Raw genomic sequence first — 22,135 nt, 5'->3', positions numbered from 1 at the left:
GCTGGCTCCTATGATGTGGTCAAAGGAGAGCTTATGTGGCCACTGGGACAGATAAGTTGTGTTGAGGGTGATCGACTATGAGAGTGCTTTTATTTAATTCCTAACCTCTTGGCCCAGGCAATATACATGCCCAAGAGTGCTGAGGGTGTCCAGAGAGAAAGACAAGTCTTCACTAATTGCCCATAACTTTATATGATATTAATGGTATATGATATTAAAAAGATTCAATAGTAGCTAGTGACAGTGTCAAAGAAACCCGTCAGTCTGATTATGCTAGCTATTACTGCCCTGATTAAAAAAAAAATGGAAACCAATCAACAACAACAACAAAAAATTATTAAAAGCTAGACAGATAATCTTTCAAATAAAGAGAGGCAAAACCACATATTAAGTAATACAATAATAATGTTAATTTTCACTTCTCCAATTATTTCATACCTATGTAGTTTTTTAAGAGTGTTCAGTCTAGATTCTGAGCTTAAATTTTCAAGGGGAAATCATAGAAGACCTATTGGTTTTCACAGCCACTACCTAACAGCACATTGGTTTGTATTTTGATTTATTAGGAAGCAGGCTTAAATGAACTTACTGGCTGGAATCTAAATAAGTCATGCTGGATTTCTGCTTTGCACCTGAAGAAGCAGCTTTAGAGAGCTACTGCCCTCTGTAGATACTGTATCCTATCAGTATAACCTTTTCAAGAAAATACTAAGTAGGAAAGAGAATTGTTGATAAATGGAGAAAATTGCAATACTAATGTACTTTGCTGTAACCATTCCCTGCTGAAACTTGAGGCAATAGTCCCAGTGAGGCTTATGGGATAGCTCAAAAAAACATTCCTCTATGCAATGTTTTTCTTTTTGTGCTGGGATTTGTTCCTAGAAATAATATATAGATAAAGTGATTTGTTTGGTTTTTTTCTTTCAAAATATCATTAAATTTATTGCTTAGAAATTGTTATAATTTTCTATTGGTTTATTTATTACAGAAGAAAAGAGACTGAACTGAGGAAGAGTGGAAAAATAATGATAATATTTCTTTCTTGAATAAGAAAAAGGTAAGATTTAGAGGACCATAATACTGCAAGTACTTATTTATTGCATAATAATAACAATGAGGTAATTTTTTAAGATACCAAATGCTGGCAGCTTTTGATTTAAACTTATTCAGACCTTCACAGTCTTGGCTGCCTAAAATCTGATGATTTAAAATTCACAATCCTTTCCAATTAACTGAGACAATGAGTCCACTGTTTATGCCACTGTATTAACCTGTTTTGCGTTAGAGAAGAAAAGGTTACATTTCACTTTGGAGCAGCATGTTGGGGTTGTGTGTATTTCAGGTTCCTTGATTTATACTGTCTCCAGTTTGGGTTTGCTGAAGGGAGAGTTTTTTTTTTTTTACTTCCACTCCATTCCCTGGAAGCTATAAATGCCCCAATTTTTCCTGGGATTTCCTTTTTTTTTTTTTTTCCTGCTCCCAGGTACCCAGTTGTGAATGAAATAATGCTCCCCATATGTGTTCATTGTTCCCATTGTTGGTGTCTGTGCAAGTCAACAGAGTTTTCCTAATAAGGTTGGGTTTGACCTTTTGGAAGTTCTCAGATGAAGAATCTAACTGCACTCATTAGCCTCAAAAGAGATAGACTTCCCTGCCACTGCCTTATAAAGAGCTGTAAGAAACAGTAAAGAATGATTGTTCCAAAACCAAAACCAGGCCTCAGAGCTGTTCAGGAGTGTGCACGCATTAGGCAGCCGGGTTCTGGCTGTGCCTTCCCAGAAGGGTGGTGCACCAGATGGAGAGAGATCCTGAAGAAGGGGAGCAGACAGACTGACTCTGACAAAGAGACTTAACAACAGAGGAAACTAGAGAGAAGCCCTTTTGACTGACAGGCTGACTTAGGCAGGAGAACACTGTCTGATGGTTTTAGTGCCTCCGTGTTCCAGCCAAGGGCATCATGTTGTACGTGCTGACTGCTGGGGTGGTGGCCCCTGGTTCTCCTTGTTTCTTGTGATGGCACTGGAAGTGGTGTGACAACACAGGGAGCCATGTGATAGAGCTGACCCATTTGAAAACTAATCTTGCTTGCTGGTTTGCTGTTATGGTTTTGGCTGGCGTGATTAGTACTTGGGCAGATTAGTTCTTTCTTCTGGCCCTCCTCAACCCCAGGAGTGTGTGCAGACACATGCTGGAGACACTCGCTGTCGGGACAGTGGGGGAAGGTGGTGTCTCTTCTGTCAGAAGATTGTGACTTGTCGAGGCTGAAACTATAGCTCATGTCAACAAAATATTTATTGTGTTCATCAAAATAAATGAAGCAAAGCTCCTTTTTCTGTCAGTGAAACTTTCTCCTGACTAGAGTCACCTGTGAGATCTGGAATCTTAATAGTTGCTCAGGCTAGAGAGGAGAAACTGGATATGAACCAGTAGGTTCTTACCAAAGGAAGAAGATGATTGAGGAATTTAGATTAATATACTAGATACTGGTAGCTACCTTTCAGTTGCCTAAAGACAAAACTGTTGTTTGTGGTAATTTATATATGATTTCAATATTACCTCATTTTAGTAAAGAACAAGTAAATGAATGAACAATTATGAAAGCCAAGGCAAGCATCTCCAAATTTCTATTCAAATATTACAAATATTCCTGGAAAATGTGTCAACAAGTTATAGAACTTAATAACAAACATCTGGATATTTGAACTGTCCATTCGAATCTGGGGCTGGAGATGTAAACGTTTTGTTAGTCAAACAGTAGGACTACATGGAACTTGAAGATCTACAGTGCTGTTAAATTTGATAGAGCTTTCTCACAGGGAGTGCAAAAGGATTTTGATTTTGATAGCTAAATAGAATATAGGTTATCCTTTCTGTACAGTTATTTTACAATAGTAGAAATTGCTCTTTTTTTTTTCTCATGTAGAAAAACATCCGCCATAAGTTATCTTGCCTGTACTAAGGCTCTGAAATAGCAGGTACACACTGATAGCTACTTTAATGATGAACAAAACACAAGGAAGTCAGGATTTTTAAAAAATGTAAAGTTTCAATTATTTTAAATATGGCAGTTTGCTAACTTGTAAGCAAGGTAATTATACATGGATAAACTTGATTCTGCAGAATGATTCATCAAAGTAAACAGGAATTTAGTTTATTTTATTTAGTTTAGTTTTACAAAGAAATTCTAAATCCGGTATGAACAGAGCTTGTGTTAAAACTAAAAAGTGTGATTCCTAGCAGTTTTAAGTATTAATGTGCTTTCCCCTTTTTGCAGGTTTTGCCTGTAATAAATTCACTATGCAAGACGTACAGACTTCTACCCAATGCTATGAAAATTAACCAAGGCACATTGATTTCAGGAAATCTTCAAAGGTACAAAAATATAATGCTTATTCATTAATTAATTAAACCAAAGAAGCCATCAGCGTGTGCTACATAGCCTAAGTCTTATGTCAGGTCAATAATTAAGCTGTAGTAAATCTTCTAGAGGTTCTGTCCTGCCAAACTTTAAAGGCTCAAGACTAACTCAAGGACCCTTAACATTTTAGTAAGCCAGTAAATGATTACGCAGACAGCTTTTCAATCCAAAGTTTGCTACTATTAACTTTCTATTTTTTAAGACATCCAGGAATGGTATGTTTTGTGGTTATTGAATAATATCCTGTGAACAAAACGTATGCCTTTCGTGAGTTTACAAAAAGGAATATTTTATAGACTTCAGTTATGTCAAGATAAAAGTGCACTTTTCCTGCAGGGAAAGATATACATTAAGTGAAAAGTAATGGTTTGGAATTTTCCCTTGTTTATGTGAACATGATGATTATGAAAACTTGAACCTAACCTCACTGTATGCAGCTGGTCATGGTAAAGAGAAAGCATTATGCAAGCTGTCGTATTGGACTCTGCCAAAGCAATTCCAAAATATCTGCAGTAGTTATGTGCTTTCAAGGTCTGGCTGACTTTTAGGTGGAATTAGGAGGTCATAGCAAGTTGTGTGGTGACCTCGTGATGTGGGAATTATGGCAGTAGACTGAGTATCAAATGATTCATCTCAGCTTAACAAATAAAAATATAAAGCCTCATGACAGAACACAGAGCAGGAAGTTCAAAATGCTCTGAGATTCATTTTTTCCCTTAACTGTATTATTTTCTGTCACCTCATTTACATAAAGTATTTCTGGTTAAACAATTTGCAAATACATGTGATTTAGTAGCAGGTATATGTGTGGCAGAGGTAAATTTGATGTAAAATTAAGACGTTACTAGCTGTGAAAGACAGCTGGTATACATCAAGTTTATTTCACGTGCAAGTTTTTGTATGGACTTTTGTTGGAACCACTTACTCTTTGACATGTTAGCTCATAGTTTATTTTAATTACAGAATATTTAAGTTTCCAGATCTTTAGATAATGTTTCATAATGATAGGAATTAATGTGAGATTATTCAATCTGCTTTATTTTCCCTCCAGATGTGTGGCTGTATATTGGTCCCCTGTAAAGCACGTATTATTTTCTTGCATACCGCATATCAGGATATCCAGGCTGTCCTATACCGATGATCTAGTTAATAACTTCATTTACATCTTAATGTTCTCTCCCAATTTTATCTAAATTTTTACTAGGTTTATCTGTATTTTTCTTAGGTTTCTCTTAAAGAGGTTAACTAGACTAGGGGCAAGAAAATGCATGCCTTAGATTTTCACAGAAGTGGAAGTTATGAAATAGTATCATTTTGATGAAGAGAATGCAGTGGATTATTATTTTCCACACCTTCCAGTTCTACTCACTGAAATTACAAGTGATCATTTCGGCCATGTTCCCAGTCTACCAAAGGCAGGAAACACAAATAGTCTTATAAAGGACTTAAATTGGAAGATTTCCAAGCAATTTTTGCAGATCCAAAGGTTAATTTTTTTTTTTTTTTTAAAGCTTGGACATTATTTATCTAACCTGAAACTTTAGTGGTTCACTCTTTATTGACTACCTCATCTGCTGTTCTAGAGAGATTTTGCAAGAAAAGTTTGTAAACATACTTTTTCTCTACAGGTTTTGGGTCATAGTATCTCATACAATGAACCTATAACTGTGAAGTATGCATAAATGTAATTCATATTTGTTAGTATTAGGAATGCTTTCAGAATATTTATTATGAAATAAAGTGTTATCACTTGCACCACGGATAAAATAGTTGAAAAGTTCCAAGAAAAATGAAAAGGCGGCTTTTTGACCCGAAGCTTAAAAATCATGTCTCATATGTATATAATCTATTAATGACACACTCAGTGCAAAGACTTTCCTGGCACATTATCCGCTGACGTTCCAAGAGCCAACTTCACTTAATTAAGTTGAATACAACTTAACCCTTGGGGTCAGATTTTTTAGAAACGTAGTTTCATTACTGCACACACACATATCCCAGTCCCAGTTCCAAATAGATATATATGGTTCCCAGTTTATTTTGGGGAAGTATAAGAGCTTGAAAAACCCATTTTAGTTCATCTGAAATGAGCATGATCTAGAAAGAAGAACTGGAGAGGTTTGCATGTTACAGGACTTAAGAGAGTGAGTCCACATAAGGTCAAGAGTACTGGACTGATCAGTGGTATCTCCAAGCAAAAAACCTGGATGTATGGTAAGATGGGTCTCACAGAATAATTTGCAAAAATTCCAGCAGGCTGGGAGAGGCTAGGGGAGGTCAAGAAACTTAGGAATAGAGATATAGAACTTGTGACATTTTCTTGCAGTTCACTGCATCACCACCCTTCATTTTAGTGTATGCACACTGAGGGCACGGTCACTGATCTATCAGCAAAGATATTGCTAAATGTCCTGCTAGGAGGTGTACAGCAAAACTACTGTCTTTTTGTAGGGTTTCTCTTTCTGTGCTGTGATGTTTTGCTGTTATTAGTTGTCTGCACAGGATGCAGCCAGGTTGTGTTGAATCTGCAGTCAGGCAGCCTTTCTCTATCTAGGATCTTGTCAAGTGTCTTCATCTCCTTATCTAGAGGGTTTTTCTTTGTTTCCTGCTATAAGGTCACTAGGAAATACCTACCAAAATAGGTAAGTCCCTTAGGAAAATGCTCTGATACAGAAGTACATCTCTGTGTTGCATGCGCATACATGTTCAGACACAAACCCATGGAAAGATTATCTGCTAGCAAGCATTCTAAGAAGCTATTTGCTTCTGCATCCCTCCCAAGTGATCTCTGACATCAGTGACTTTAGTTCTCACTAGTGTATCCCACTTTTGCAAACAAACTAATTCATTCTCAATTTTTTTCCTCTCATGTTGTCAAGTTTCTCAGTTTGGAAAAGGAGATTATGTAGAAGGGGATTATTAGCTGAAAGATAAGGGGGGTTCCACCTAAATGCATTGTGGTAAGCAAATTTTAACTGCAATAGTTATAGCTGATAAAATCAGGTATTCCGAGAAGACACAACTTTGCCCCTTCGTTTCCTCTCTATTTTGTTACTTTTTTGCCCACATCACATTTCTGATCTTACCTGGTAAACAAGTGCCATTTCCATTTGGTTTTCTTTTCCATCACACAGTCACACATAAACCCTTTCTGTTTTTCTATATATGCTGTTGATTAAGATCTAGAGGGAGGGTTTTTTTACAGTAGAAAGTCTGTGATCTTGGAGTTTTCCCTTTACAAGCTGTGAAAAGGAAGATTCTGGGATTGCTTTTAGTATATCTGTAACCTACCACATGTCACTTAACTTGTTTGCCTTTGTGGCTGCTCATCCCTATTAAATTAGTTCACACCAGTAGAGCTCCAAAGAAAAAGGATGAGGTTTTTCTCCTTCGTTTCCTCCTGCTACTTAGTGGGAAAGGGTTCTCAGCTGCTGATTATGTTGCTTCGTTGGTTTTCTTGCTGGTGTGTTTCTCTGCACTGCATGCCTTAATGAGGAACAGGCGGTCAGTAGTTTGGTGGGCATTATGCTGAGAGTGTGCTTGGGAAAAGAGAGACGGGCAAGAGCAAAATAGATCCAAATAGCTTCGTTTCTAGCCTGCACCAAAATGAAGGCAGGAACTTTTCTATAAGTGTACTCTTAAGATTACAAAAAAAGTATTTATGATTTTTTTCCTAAATTTAGGTGGGTTTTTTTTCCCGTAAGAGCCAAGTCACTTCCTTCCTATCCATTATCAGTCATATTACTGTGCCTTACTGGAGAAATGGCACAATGCAAGGGCATCAAAGACATGCACAGTCTGATAAAAATACTTCTAATATTTCATGTAAGAAGTGTCTTTAAGGTGGATTTTGTAAAAGAATTGTATGTGTCCTGTTTTCCTATACCCCTTCCAAATATTTCCATTCAGATGAACATTTAAGAAGAATTGATATTTTTTTTAGCCATACACTTCTACTACCAGTAACTTGACCCAGAAATATCTGAGATTTTGCAAAAATACAAAATATCTTTATTTGTATTATCATTAGGATTGTAATTACCACATAATCATAGAGTCATAGAATGGTTTGGGTTGGAAGATCATCTAGTTCCAACTAAATTTAAAGATCGTCTAGTTCTAACTACCCGACATGGGCAGGGACACCTTCCACTACACGAAGTTGCTCAATGCCCCATGCAACCTGACCCTGAACACTTCCAGGGATGGGGCATCCACAGCTTCTCTGGGCTACCTGTTCCAGTGCCTCGCCGCCCTCATAGAGAAGAATTTCTTCCTAATGTCTAATCTAAATCCATCCTTTTTCAGTTTGAAGCCATTCCCCCTTGTCCTGTCGCTACATGTCTTTGTAAAATGTCCCTCTCCAGCTTTTTGTAGGGCCCCTTTAGGGGCTTTCCTAAGGTCTTTTTGGAAACTTCTCTTCTACAGACTCAACAATCCCAACTCTTTCAACCTGTATTCATAAAGAGGTGTTCCAGCCCTCTGAGTATCTTAATGGCCCTCCTCTGGATGTGCTCCAACAGTTCCACATCCTTGTCATGCTGAGGGCCCCAGAGCAGGATGCAGCATTCCAGGTAGAGTCTCATGAGAGCAGAGTAGGAGAGCAGAATCACTTTCTCTCAACCTGCTGGCCACATTTCTTTTGGTACAGCCCTGTACACAGTTGGCTTTCTGGGCTGCAAGTGCACATTGCCAGGTCATGTTGAACTTCTTGTCAACCAATATCCCCAGGTCCTTCTCCTTAGGGCTGCTCTCAACTCATTCTCTGCCCATGAACCACATGCAGGACCTTGCACTTGGCCTTGTTGAGCTTCATGAGGTTCACACGGGAACTATATTGCATGATATACTCAGGGAAGGGAAAAAAGAATACTAGAAAGGAAACTCTTTTCTGACTTTATGTATTAAGACCAGAATGACAAAAGAAAACAGTTAAAACCATACAACCAGGCAGAACTGCCTAATGTGACATCAGTGGTGATATAAAGTAATATGAAAACTGTAAATGCTTTTTGAGTGAGATGTATGGATGAGACTGACATTTCTTCATGGAGGACTTTTTTGGACATCTTGAAAAAAAATTACATATCTGCAACTACTTAAATCTACTTACAGTGAGAAAAGCACTTGGACATGTGTTTATATAAGTATATGTGCTATTGACATAGCAATGAAGCAGCTTACTGACTTGGGGCCAAGAAACACTGAGGGGAAAACTTTCCAGCATTTGTTGTTGCCTTGCAGTTTTACAGATCTGAGACAACACTTTTTTCTCATTGTTGGCTCAAATTGGAATAATTTTCCCTACCTCCTCCTCAATCTGTTCCCAGAAGGAAGAAGAAAATGGCTGCTTATCTGTGTCATGTAAAGGTCTGGTAGGTTTGTGTCTTGACACGCAACCAGATTGTTTACAAGTGAAGTGCAGGCTCTCACCTAAAAAAATGTTGAGAGAGAAGATATTACTACTGGGAAGAATTTCACCGTGTTTCACACTTTATTCCTCAGGTGGAAGAAAAATTCATGGGTTTCCAGATAGTTTTCCAGTTCTTAATATATAGGAGTGTGTACAGAGGAGAGAAGAGGTGTACAGAGGTGAGAGATTCCCTAAGTAAGTCATCATCCCCTTCTCAGCTCCTTTGGTGCTACACTGCAGTGAGAAAACTGGGGTAATAGCTGATTAAGCTGATAGAGGAATCGAGTCTCACCTCCCTGCTCCAGGCAAGATTTCCTGCATGACAGTGCTACAGTCAATGCCATGGGGAAAATATTGCCTCACCATCTCACAGGACAGAGACATTTAAGATTATGTAGTGCTTGGATAATGCAGTAATGGGATGCTCATAAATGCCATAGAGAAATGCCAGGCTTCACGGCTTGGCAGCCGTGTATCGCACAGCATGTGAGCATGTTTATCTCTAGGAACTCATCCTGGAAGCTGCAGGTCATACCAGTTCCCACTGAAGGCATTCCCAGACCTCTCCGCGATCAGGTCCTGTAAGATGTAAATTAAGATGACTAAGGCAATAAAATATTACCAGTGATTAACAAAGCAGGTCTTTATAGCCATTAATTCTATATTTATAAATAGTCAGAGACATGACTGACTGACGATGTTCAACCATGCAACTAATTGAAAACAAATAGAGATATGATGACACAGTAATTGTAACTGAAATGAAAACATTCTTCACCAGCATCTTTAGATTCTTCTACACACATTAACTTTTTCTTTTAGGTAGGAGGCCTTCCCCACCACACTTCATAGTTTCAATGGTACCAAATTAAACCATCATGTACACTGTGTGTTTCTGAATACTTAAAACTGTGCACAGCTATTGAAATAAACCAGAATACCATAAGACAACAAAAGAAAACAGTTTTTATACGGAAACTTGAACTTTGAATTTCAGTTGTGATTTAGATAAATTCGTAAATATCCCAACTAGTGGCCATGATGTCGTGGAAGTGGTGAACTGTGTTTGCACAGCCTCATGCTTGGGTTACACTTAGAATTCTATAGGGATTATAATCTGTGATGTTCAGAACATAGTGAATGTACTTTACACCTCAAGGTACTCAGTTGGATCATTATGAATTTTTAACCTTATGAAAGAAGGTAGGTATTCTAAGAATATTTTGGAGTGGAGGTGTTGATGTTTCCCTCCCCCCCATGATTTTCCTTCTATTCACTACCAAGTGTTGTTGACCATCTTCAGAGTGCATTGTCTGAAGCTCGGGTGCGTGGTAATTTTCTGCTGGGTCTCTGCTGAGACTTTTCTCCCACTCTGAATATTATACCACTCATATGGCATAGGCTGGGGTTAAAATAAAGAGAGGTGATACAGTAGTTAAGGTGAAGCATGATGCTGAAATACAACCGCAACAAAGATATAACTATTAACTCAAAGGAGATTAACTGGAATAGACAGCATAAGGATACTTACGGTTATTATCTGGAAAAAAACTGTGATACGAGAGAGCTGAGTGGATCTGTCTCATTCCAGGAACATATCAAAGGTAGAACAGCTCTACTGTTCTTCTGATTTCTGAAAACTTTCATTAATGTGTAACTCTGTCATAAGACCACTATCATGAATTTCCCGTGTCTTTTGTGGTCCATGATGGTTAGAGTGATTGTGTTAAAGTTATGCAGCTTCTGCAAGCAACTTTACAAACATAGCTTCTATCTAATAAATCACTTTTACTGAAGGTATATAGGCTACATCAGACATATTCCTGTAGCAAAGATTTGCTGGCTACAAACTTTAGATGCCGTATATAGAGTTACTCATTAGATTATCACCATTATAACATCTGAACAAAACGTATCTGTGGAGGAAATCTGTTTTTGATGTTGAATTAGTTCTGAAGTTTGCTATTCACTACACAAATATTATTGAATTAATGTAGAACAACAGTTTATGTGCATTCTTGATCAGTATATTGAATAGCAACAAAATACTTACGTAGATCAGAATTTTAAAATGAAACCTGAAATGGGCGCACCTTCTGTCTAGATAATAAAGTAAGAGGTTCTGGCTCTTACGTTTCACTTTTTTTTTCTTTTTGTAGACATGTCCTTTCTGTAAGTAGAAATAAAGAAAAACATTTTCAAGTGGCACTATTACTTCACTATATGAAGAAAACAAGAGGGATCATTTCACCCATCACTGAAATGCAGCCATTTCAGTGACGTGTAATTTTATGGATGCTAGGAAACTAAACAAGGGTTTAGTGAGCAGTAGAATAATATATGCTGTTAAAACTGCACAGAAAAGGTAAGCAGGATAGAATGCAGCTACTTAATTAAAATATTTTGTATATGTCTCAGAGATGTTTATTTTAAATAATGGATACTTTCTTTACCTGTGTGAACTCAAAAATTGTTTCGATACAGGGAGATGTTTGACCTGCTTCAATCTATAAAAGAAGATTTGTGATTCTTTTAAGTCCACAAGCCCTAGATTAATGTTAGTGTCAAACTGATTCTATGTTAAGCTCATTTAATGTACCTCTGGGCTATAAGATGTTACTTTGCCAGCAGCAAAGGTCACATGTTTTCAGGTATTGACAGTGCAAGTAATGACAAGTTGTTTCTGTGTTTGAGTAGATCATGGTCTTTTTAACTTCATTCAACGAATTTGGCAAAATGTAGCCTCTGCCCAAGAGGGCCCGGCACCTTTGAGCATACAGCTAGAGGAATTATTAAACCTCCCACTCTGAAATCTATAGCTTCATTTAGTTCAGACCTCCCAAGGAATTTTTATGCCCTTAGCTAAATAGCAAACAATTTTGAAGCTGACTTTACTAGGTACAAATAGAATCATTTATATGTTTAGTCCTTTTTAAGCACATTTTTTGTTTAAATATATTTAGCTATGGTATGTCAAACTAGCCTTACAATTGCAGTTACAAAAACCAACAAGCACTGTGAAACTTGCAAACATTGGTCTTAGGGAAGGAAGCCTGATCAAATAGCTGAAACTCAGGAGCAGCACTGAAGTGCAGCTTTCCTGGCTCCTTCCTGGGTTGTTGAGTGACAAAGTAAGTCGTGTAACAATAGCAAGATTTACACAATGTTGTGAGTCATCTTTAACAGGTAATCAGAAAATACATTGAGGCACTTAGATGGGAGCCTGAAACTTCCCAAACAGTCACATAGTACACATGACTTCTCCTGTACATTTGAGTGGTGAAGAATGCTCAGAGGAAAGTTTTGTTCTCTAGGGCAAAAGGCAGTAAAGGGAGTTTAGGTTAGAAATCTCTGGGAATAGAATTTGCTAAGTATTGTCAGGCACCTGCAATTGTGGGAGAGGTTTTTTTCCTCCCAGACTGAGGTCTGAGCAAGGGGAAATGGAAGCAGCTTATGGTGGATGACGTGGGGACAGATATCCCAGATAGCTGTCTGTTTTGGACAAACACAGATACCTAGGTCAGGGCTACAATCATGCTTCTCTGAGAACCAGATACTTGGAGCCTGGAGTCATATCCTCAGTCTCAGTGCTTGCTCCTAAACTCTTTCTACTCTTTCCATATCATCACAAAATTGTCATTTGATAAAGAGCAGAAATGTCTCAAGAATGACAGCAGCCTGTCCCCACATCAAGTGAGCTAAGCTGCAGAACCAATCCCTGCTCCTCCTCATCCCCAGCATATGGACCTTGCCTGGAGCAACTTTCCCAGGAGAGGTAGACTGAACATTTTATCACCATTGCCTGATGACTGAGGAACACTCCCGGGACTGGAGCTGGAGCTCCAGATGTCGTCATGAGGGGGAGTGCTTGAACCTCAGGCTTCCAGTTTCTGATGGGTCCCCAGCATCCCATGAGTTTTCCATGGCTGATGTGTGCCTCATGAATTGGGCTTCTTTGGAGAATCATGCCTGTTTTGCATCTCCCAAACAGCTTTAGCTAAAAGGCAGGGTCTTAAGCAATTAGTGAAAGGTAGACAAGGTGACAACTGAGCAGACCCAGAAGCCTACCATTAGGTCTCCAAGGAACTTTCGGTATCTTAAGTTGTGCAGTACGATAGGTATGGATTATTTTAATTGCTCTTGTGAAGTTAAACTTCTAAGTTTCTCTGAAAGGGCACTGATGTAATTTGTTGCATGCTTGCTGAAAAGCACATTGGCTCATGCTATAGTGACCCAAGTACTCTTAGACGTTGTTAATTTGTTTGTATATGTGTCACAGTTCCTAGAAGTGTCCTTACAAGGGTTTAACTGAACCTGATTAGCTTTATCAGCACAGACTTGCACATGGACATGCCTTTCTCACATCTGTGCCATTTGTTTCACTGCCTCCTTTCTCTTTTTCCTCTTGTCACATTTTTCCTCATAAAAGATTCCCTAACTTTAACACTTCTCTGAACCTTTTCCTTTTTATGCCTTTTATCTTTGCAGAAGATGTAAAAATGGCAGATGGAAGATGAGACTAAATAAGATTTGAAAATGCAATATAGTTTGCCCCCAAACTTTTCACAGCAAAGTTTGGGATCTCTGTGTGCGTGTGTGTGTGTGTGTGTGTACACAGAGGTAGATAAAGAGATAGACATAGGTGTAATCTCTAGCCTTGTTTTGTGGTGGTGATCATTGATTCCCGACACAAAAGTTGTGAAATCATGAAAATTTAAGAAACTGTCCCCAGTATGACTTTTTCATTTTCTTCCTCTCTAATTTTGTAATTGTGCAATAGTTGTACCTTTGCATACGGCTTAAAGGAGCATCACCAGGGAGATTTTAATCCACGTATGTAGAGTATGTTGATTATATCCTAAAACTTTCAAATTTGTGCTTTTCAATATCTTTTCAGTAAAAAGAGTTGGCCAATAGCTCAAAAATGACACCAATTACCTCATCTACTGAATAGGATCCAGAGACCTAGATGTAGGTGCTAGTGTGTGCATATCTGGACTCCCATTATAGGCAATAGCATTTGAGTCAATACAGCCAGTGGAGCTTGGAGAGCTGCACCTGGACAGTCAAATAGTTTCCAGGTTCCCCTAACTGTACAGGCTGGATTGCCTTCTGACTGTCGTGGGAGCTTAGACACCTATCTCATGTAGTGACACCAACATTTTGAGAATTAAATCTTAGTGTCTATGACGTAGAGGTGAATCCCACCCCATGAAATTATTTAAGTAGACGCAGATGTACGTGTAAAGTAAAAACAGTGATTGGATTAAAATTAGTGTGATTTTAACATGAATAAATTCCAACCTATTCTGTTATATGGCCCTCAGGGGTAATTAAAATCCAGTGTATGGCTAACTTTTATATGCATTTATATCCCCCCTATCACAGGGGGGGATATATATGCCTGTATTCAAGAGGCAAGTAACTCTAGATTATTTTTTTCATGTTTAAGATTCAGGGTGCTCAGTAGGCATTTAGTAATGCTAACTCCCATTAAGTATTACATAAGTCAATTACACTTATTCATTTCCAATGAAAATATTAAAACCAGAAGTTAGAGGGCTAGTCCTGTAGTGTCTAAACAATTCCAGATAATGATTACTACCATAAAGTAAGAACACTCGTCACCTTCAGAAGTTGTTTAGAACTAAGCACGATGAAGGCCTCAAGGGCATGTTCATACCACAGGAGAGGCTCAGCCCAGGACCTAAGAAGCACTGACAAGCAGTCAAAACAGACATGAAGTGATTCATAGATTTTTGTGCTTGATCCCATGCGTGAAGGTGAATCTGACTCTCTGACCTTCCTTTAAATAATCAGATTCAGTCTTGTTTTTCTGTGCAAAACAAGTTACTGACAGCCTAGAAATAAAGAACGGTTTGAATTTCTTTTAGGCTCAGAGCTCTTAAATTTTTCTATCTCAGCACTGCCTCACTAGATATGTTGGTTGTGCACCCATTCAGAAGTAGGGATACATTCAGCACTTGATGTCCATGTGGTGCAGATTATTCATGCCACAGAATTTAGCTGAAGCTCAAAGCCACATGAAGGTTTCTACACTCCTTCCAGGAGCATCTCAGCTCCATAATCAGTACAGCTGCTTTTGCATTACACAGAGCTGGAGCTAATAAACCCATATAAATCTTGTCTGGCTCCATGGTAAGCCAGTTCCCTGGGAAACACAGAGACTCAACCTGTATACAGTGGGGTGTATTAATCTGGGCTCGATATTGCTCTGACAGACCCATAGTGGAACTGACATTGGTGGCAATCCTGATGCTGCCAGGTAAAAAGGGGTGAAGGGAATGAAGCAATTGCTTCTGTACCATGGTCTATTTTTCTAGAAGAGGTGTTTGTGGTTTCTTAGTGGAGGCACAGTGCCAGGAGATTTCAGACACTTTGTTCTTTATTGTTCGTTTGTTTTTAATTTCAACTAACGGTATCGTTTTGAAGTGACAGGAGGAGTTGCATGGACCTGTGTTCAGTCAGAGAAGTCCATTCTAGAAATCTATAGATTGAGGAGGTTTTAGTTTTTACTTAGTTTTAGTGAGGTAGATGTTTTGAAGTTGTCAACAAGTGATCAATTTTAAGGATGTATATTTATCTTTAAATTGTACTTCACATCAGGAGACTCCAGTGCATCAATCCTAGGCTGGGACACTATGACCTGGATAGCTCCTGAAAAGCTAAGGCATGAAATAGCACTCCAGCACTTATTCTTTCAGTTTCTCCAAACTTTTAACATTTGTATATATGTAGTTTCTTCATAGGACAGTGAGACACGTGTTCTAGACTAATCTTGAAAGCCTAGCCTCAGATTTATTAAAATCTTAGTGGTTTATGGTGGTTGTGAAAGTTGCTGTAGTTGAAGCATCTGTTTTCATATCGATGGAGACATTTCCTAATGAATTTGTTCTTAGAGGCCCTTGATTATTTTTTTTTTTTTTTTGTCAAATGCAGAGAATTCTGGACAGTAAACTTCTGGCATATTCCATCAGCTTCTTTATGATTCTATATTAATCTCTATATTTTTACTCTTCTCTTCAAAAGTTCTATTTCAAGTAATGGAGTTTCTAAAACTATAGTATCAGCTTGTGTATAAATGAATCCACAAACCTCAAACATTCTGTTAGACAATGGAAAACTAAGATCCATGGACAAGACTGAAACATAATTAGAAAAAATGTAACAAGAAAAATAATTGTGCTGAAAAAAGTTTCTCTAGGCTGCAAATATTTTTGATTTCTATGGCAACTTATCATTAAGAACTTTCTAAAAATATGAATTAATTGAGCCTCACAATTTGAAAGATGAATAAGAGATATATTGGGATGATCCTGTTTATCACTAGAGTACAGTCTGATCCATTTGTGATTGATATTTGAGATATTTGAGAAGAACATCTGTTGACCCAGATGGTAACGATCACATACAGTAAGTATTTCTAGATTATAACTGCAGCCAAGATTGTGACCCAAACGTGCTAGCATTTAATGTAAGCAATGGCAGAATTAAGACACTGACTAAACTGAGAAGGGAACTACTGTCAATATTGTCTGCTAAATGCATTGGAAATGCATAAATACAGGTAGTTCCAACCATGCCTTGCTATTTGCCTGGGCAAGTCCCTCGATCTTTTCTTAACAAAACAAGGACCAAAGATACACCATGTGGAACAGATTTTGAAAAAAAAAGCTCTGTGGAGCCAGAAAAATCTGTTGCCTGTGACCCTAGAGAAAACTTCACATTTGGTAAGACTTCACTTTGACTGTATTTCTTTGAGTCTTTTGCTACAAGTATTTTAATTATTTGAACTATGTCAATAATTGCCCAAGTTTGCCTACATGAGCTAAGTCATTTAAGAAATTACTTATGAAAGTAATGAATTTGATGAGAGTATAAGTTAAGCTAATTAATCATCAGTTAGTCACGGACTTGTGTCTAGACAAGCAGCAGTCTTGCAATATGCAGTACCTGGGGCCAGTAAGTAAGAATACTGTATTTCACATGAAGCTTTTATTTCAGTATGATTGTTGTAGCATATAGAGACACTATAACTTGATTAAAATGCAAAATTCAATGTATTTTGTACAACCTTTGCCCTTACAGTGGTGTAATCCAGATACTGTAATCCAGAACTGAATTTCCTCAGCCTGTTGGAAAAAGAAAGCACAAGTCTCTGTGCCACAAACACACTGCCTGTTCTATTCTCTTTCATAAAAATCCATCTTTCCCTAAAGCTTCAGAAAGTTTAAGTGTATCGAACAGGCAAACTAATCTATCTTCAAGGTGTCCCTGTTGCAGAACTGTAATTCAGGAAAATAGATAATGTGTTGGGTACAGTGCTCAAGAACCATTTTTCTGTAGATGAAATTCAGTGCTTATCACACCATACAGAACAGCTAACCATGGCAGCTTTTGTTAGCTCATCAGTTTCTGTCCTATAACTCTTCTGGAGTCTAAGGTTCTGCAGCAGCTTCAGAACCTTAGTGTGTTTCTAGCAACTCATAGCTACGCATGATATAGCACTGTAGCTGAGTGTTGATGGGACAAGGGTTTGATATCAATAGTGGATTTTTATCCAAGAGGAATAGTGTCACTGTTTTTATAGCTGAAAGCTTAAAAAAAGCCTTTGTGGTCTCAGCTGTCGTTTTCACCATGAAGGATCTTGCTTAAGGGCAGTTCAGCATATTTAGCTTTCACATGACAGACCTGTGACATGTCCCTCATCTCTCACTAATGGTTCCCTACTTGGAAAGCTCCTTTCAGCTCACATCAGTGGACCTCGAGTCCACAGGAGTGAAATTCTTTTAGCTGCTTCTGGGGCTTTTTTCTACTGTGCTCTTCAAATCTGTCTGAATTGTACCAAAGTTAGCAGGGCTAAAAACAGAGCAGTAACTCGGAATTACGAAGCTGATAATACCAGTGTGGTGGCCAAATGTACTTATCATGAAACACAACAGTAAAGTTTCACTGCTCGAATGAAAGCTTGCTTGCTATACTACACCGATTCCTTTGTTTTACATGCTCAGTGGAAGATCGAAGAAATGTCTCTCTTTTAGGGGATGATTTAGGTCATTCATACCATAGCCATCGGCAAAATTCCTCAGTGCACTATATTTTGCTGTGAGAGTATTCACGTTCTGAAGTCAAGATCAGATGTTTAGTCACTTTAGCTATTTGAACAAACCAACTGTTTAACATTTCAAGTCACTTTTTAACAAAGTCCATTTTATATACGAAAAGTGCTCCTAGCTCATTCTTGAGTTTACCTTGCTTGGCCAACCACACTGAAATCTTGAATTCCCAAGGAGTAGATGCACTAATATGAAAGTACAGTAAAAACACATTGCTATATCCACCTTAAGTAAATTAACTGTAGAGGAGGCCCTGCGTTAGCAGAGGATCCAAGGAATTTAAGCCAGTTATGTGATGTAAAGCTGTAGTAGCAATACCAGTGTTCCCAACTTTACCAGCATACAGTAAGAAGACAGCAGCACTTTCTGCTGTCAGGAGAAGAAACAACTCTTCTTCCTGTCTCCCACTACTCACCTTCTGCCCTATCAAAATGAGTGCAAGGACAGGATCCTCACCAAAACAGTTACATGATGAGAGAAGTCTCTCATGCAGGAGGGACACACCAGTTCATATCTTGATAAGGATGGCTGCAGAGCTGAGAAAGGCTGACATTTCATATTCATATGGTTCTGTGGCTTCTTATGTGGATCTTCACTCTCACAGATGTGAGACTAGTTTATTGTAAAGAAGAGAAATGAGGAATTAAAAACTTTTAACTCTATCAGAATGAAAACCATGCTTCAGAAATATATAGCTGGTTTGGCTTGGTAATAGGAGTGTTCCCTCCTAGTCTCTGTTATTAAAGGAGGCGCAGAGGAGCATGGATTAAATTATTAACTTAAATCAATTAACTAATTACATTAAAGCAGTAAATTGAATAAAATTATTCAGATTTGCTTTGTAATACCATGAAGGAAAATTCCCTGCACAGTTTCACACATAAAGCAGAAAAGACTTATTTAATGGGACTTGACCCACAAGAGTTGTATAAAGAATCAGACCCAGAAATAGCAGTCAGAAAGAAATGATACTTCAGACAAAGTGGAGCAGTATTCCCTGACAGTTCTGCCAAATTTGTTGATTTATTTTTATTATTTTTTAAGCACTGAATGCTACTTTGTTTTAGTGGAACTAATCTGCCCAGGCTAGCAGACTACATGACACTGAAGTCATGTTGTGATTAACATCAAGATTCCCACATACTTAAATCAATTCATTGTGCAAAAGTACAAGAGCCAAAAAAAGTAATATTCAGAATTAATGATGTTTGGTCATCCATTCTCCAGTGAGCTTGGAAACAAAGATGAATATGGTGCCCTTTCCACTGCATGTCATCAGATCTGTCTTCCTAAATCATGAAGAAAACATATTTTAACATTGGCAGCTCACTCTGCTTTATCAGACATCTCATTTTTGGCATCATATGATTCTAGGAAAACTTACCTCTCATTTGGAAGAAAAAAATAGATGTTCTTTAGTACCTAGGGTTGCCAAAAAACCTTTCAAAATGGACAATCATAGAGGCTCTGAAGCCGAAAGATAAGTAACATGAACACAACACTTATTATTTTTAAAATAACATTATTTTGCAAACAGTTTCTTGATTTATCTTGGAGATTTGACTCACACCTTTTTTATTTAACATTTGCTGCTGGCAGGAATAGAGTCTTCATTTTTCAGTGTTCTTCTGATTTCTATTCAGTAACTTGATCATCTCTGTCATTTTCATCTGCATGGACCACCTTCTTTCTTTATTGCCACTGTTACTACTGAAGTAAGTTGCAAATAACTTCAGAACATATCTTAACAAAAATATCTTTTGGGAAATCTAGGCAGAGTCCTTCAGACTGTTTCAAACTGAACCTATTGTGCAGCATGGTTAAATTATTGTTATTCTTTTATTCCCTCTGTATAAATAGTATAAAAGCAGTATAAAAATCTTTTTGATGTCTAGGATAGTGTATGGCATCACAGGAAAACTAAGGAGGTCTTCTAAGCTGATTAAATAAAACCAAACAGAGTAACAGGAGGGAAGGGAGGAGGGAAAACACTTTCTTGCCTGATCTGAATTGTTTGCAAAAGCTGCAGCAATTCTTCACCAGTTAAGGATGAAGTTTCTCTGGTGGACTGATGACCTTTGATGTGATAATTGCTAATTTTCCTGAAACTCCCGAAAGAGAGCATATATAGTAGGGTTAGAAGAAAAAGGGATAAATATTAATGAAGCACTGGATTTTCATTCAAAACCAGCAGGAGACAAGCAGTTAAACGCTTCTTTTCATCCCGTGAAGCAGGATAGAAACTAAGATCCCTATAATATTTGCCACACAACTTACAAACCTTAATCTCTGAGCAGTTTTGCAGAGTGTCATGTATCTCTATGGGTAAAAGCTTATTCTGTTGTTGAAAAGATTATTAATTCTGTATTAAGTTTTTACCTCCAGTGTAACACACACATAAATGTAAGGGTATTAATTTTCCATCATGGTGACCTTAGAAATTTTATTCTTTGGGTCAGGTTGGGTAAGTTGCCCCAGGATAGGAGAACGGAAAAGTATTACACTTCTTTTGTTGTGATCCACATGGAGGTTTTTATTCTTTACCTGAATCCAAGTGGATCCTAAGTTACTACTTTTCGACATCTGCTTGCACACAATTTACTGTCATCTGCTTGGTCGTAGAAAATGACAGGTAAATGTGCTACAGTTAGCATGCAGGTTGCTTGCTCTCTCACAAGCTAGGTGAAAAGAAAAATGCTTGCAGAGAAGAAAGGGACAATATAGCCCATTGCTTAACACAACAACTTTTTCTGTTTGTTTGTTTGTTTGTTTGTTTTATGAGAGATGCAAGTGTTTTATTTATCTGGTGAAGTTATTTTCTTCTGGAGTTATCTGTTGCTTTTGTTAGTAGATGAAAAGTTACTTACAGTTTGCCAAAAGGCTTACCATCTCCAGTCAGATGTTAATTTGCATGTCTGTCATGGCTTGGAAAAGATTAATGTGTAGCCTTTTTTCTAGTATGTCAGTCGTATTGTGCTGTTATCTTGAACTATTTTAAAGACAAATAAAATTGAGATTTTCAGACTGGTTAGCTAGTGTGACTGCAAAGGCATTTTTGTATTGAAGAAATGTCTTTGTTATAGCAGCCATCATATCTGACCTGCTCCCTAGGTCACTGGGCACTAAAGATGAAGGGCTCTTGGTTTGTTGCAGAAGAAACTCATTGTGGCCCATGACTGGCCCTGCTTTCATATGCATACGCTTACTGCCAGCCTAGCAACATACACCTTCTCTTCAAATGATTAATATAGCATCAGATGAGACATACTGTTTCTCTGGAAAACATCCTTGTAAAGCTGGCTGAAATGGGAGGTTAAATATCAAAGGGCTAACACAAAGAAAGGGACTGATCAAACAACCAGACTATTCTGTGATTTACATGGGTTATTTTGCTGATGATTAGGTAAAGAAAAACCTGCTGAGATGAAGAGTGAGCAATTACATATTGAGGAAACTCTCATACTTATTACCTTATTAGTAGTATTCATAGTCTGAGAGACCCTCCACAGGGCGATCCCTTGCTAATTCCTTATAGCCAACAGCTTTGATGTACTTACATTATGTGATTTTCTTGGAGGAATGGAAAAGGCAGGAAGTATTCACTAAATACATAACCACCTAGCATCAGAGAAAAATTGGAGAACTCAGGAAACATTTGTAAATAAAGAAGGCTTACTAATGCCTGTGTCCCATCTCCAACTGTCAATGTAATTTCCTAGAAGGCTGGTTAATAAAAAAATAAGAAGAATCATAACCACTCATTAGTGCAAGACAGAATAATTCCCAAATTGAGAGGGAGATATTTCATTGTGAGCACAGATGACCAGAACAGCAATAGTTGGCTGTGGAAGTAGAGAAAGTTTTGATTACTAGATTATAAAAGTTTCCTTTTACTGAAGTTTTGGTGTGTTACATGTATAGAAAAGAAAGTGGGAAATGATACTTAACAAGCATTTTCACTACATGACAATAGTCATTCCTGTTCTTCCCATCTGTAGTGTGGCTTCCTTTTCTGGTAAGGAACCTTGCCTCTATACTGACAGACATTTTGAGCTTCTTTCTTGCTCCAGGGCAATCCAAAGGTGCTTGAGAAAAATTAGATTCAGATGTCAGTTGATATTGTTAGATAGACTCAAACACCATGGTGGATGGAACAGGACATCTTAC

General features: G+C 37.9%; 1 protein-coding gene across 5 annotated transcripts in view; it reads left to right on the top strand.

The window, feature by feature from the left end:
* SULF1 (sulfatase 1) overlaps window positions 1–22,135 on the top strand; it is a 120,442-nt gene that overhangs the window by 18,475 nt on the left and 79,832 nt on the right. For 3 of the 5 annotated variants that reach the window (XM_032709352.1, XM_032708936.1, XM_032708848.1), the window contains 2 exons: window positions 989–1,057; window positions 3,275–3,372. The exons of the other annotated variants lie outside the window; for them this stretch is intronic. The gene's annotated coding sequence lies outside the window, so the exon portion shown is untranslated. The remainder of the gene's footprint in view (window positions 1–988; window positions 1,058–3,274; window positions 3,373–22,135) is intronic. 5 annotated transcript variants of the gene reach the window in all.

The sequence above is a fragment of the Chiroxiphia lanceolata genome, chromosome 1 (assembly GCF_009829145.1).
Source record: "Chiroxiphia lanceolata isolate bChiLan1 chromosome 1, bChiLan1.pri, whole genome shotgun sequence".
NCBI lineage: Eukaryota > Metazoa > Chordata > Aves > Passeriformes > Pipridae > Chiroxiphia > Chiroxiphia lanceolata.
This window is presented reverse-complemented; position numbering and strand designations above follow the sequence as displayed.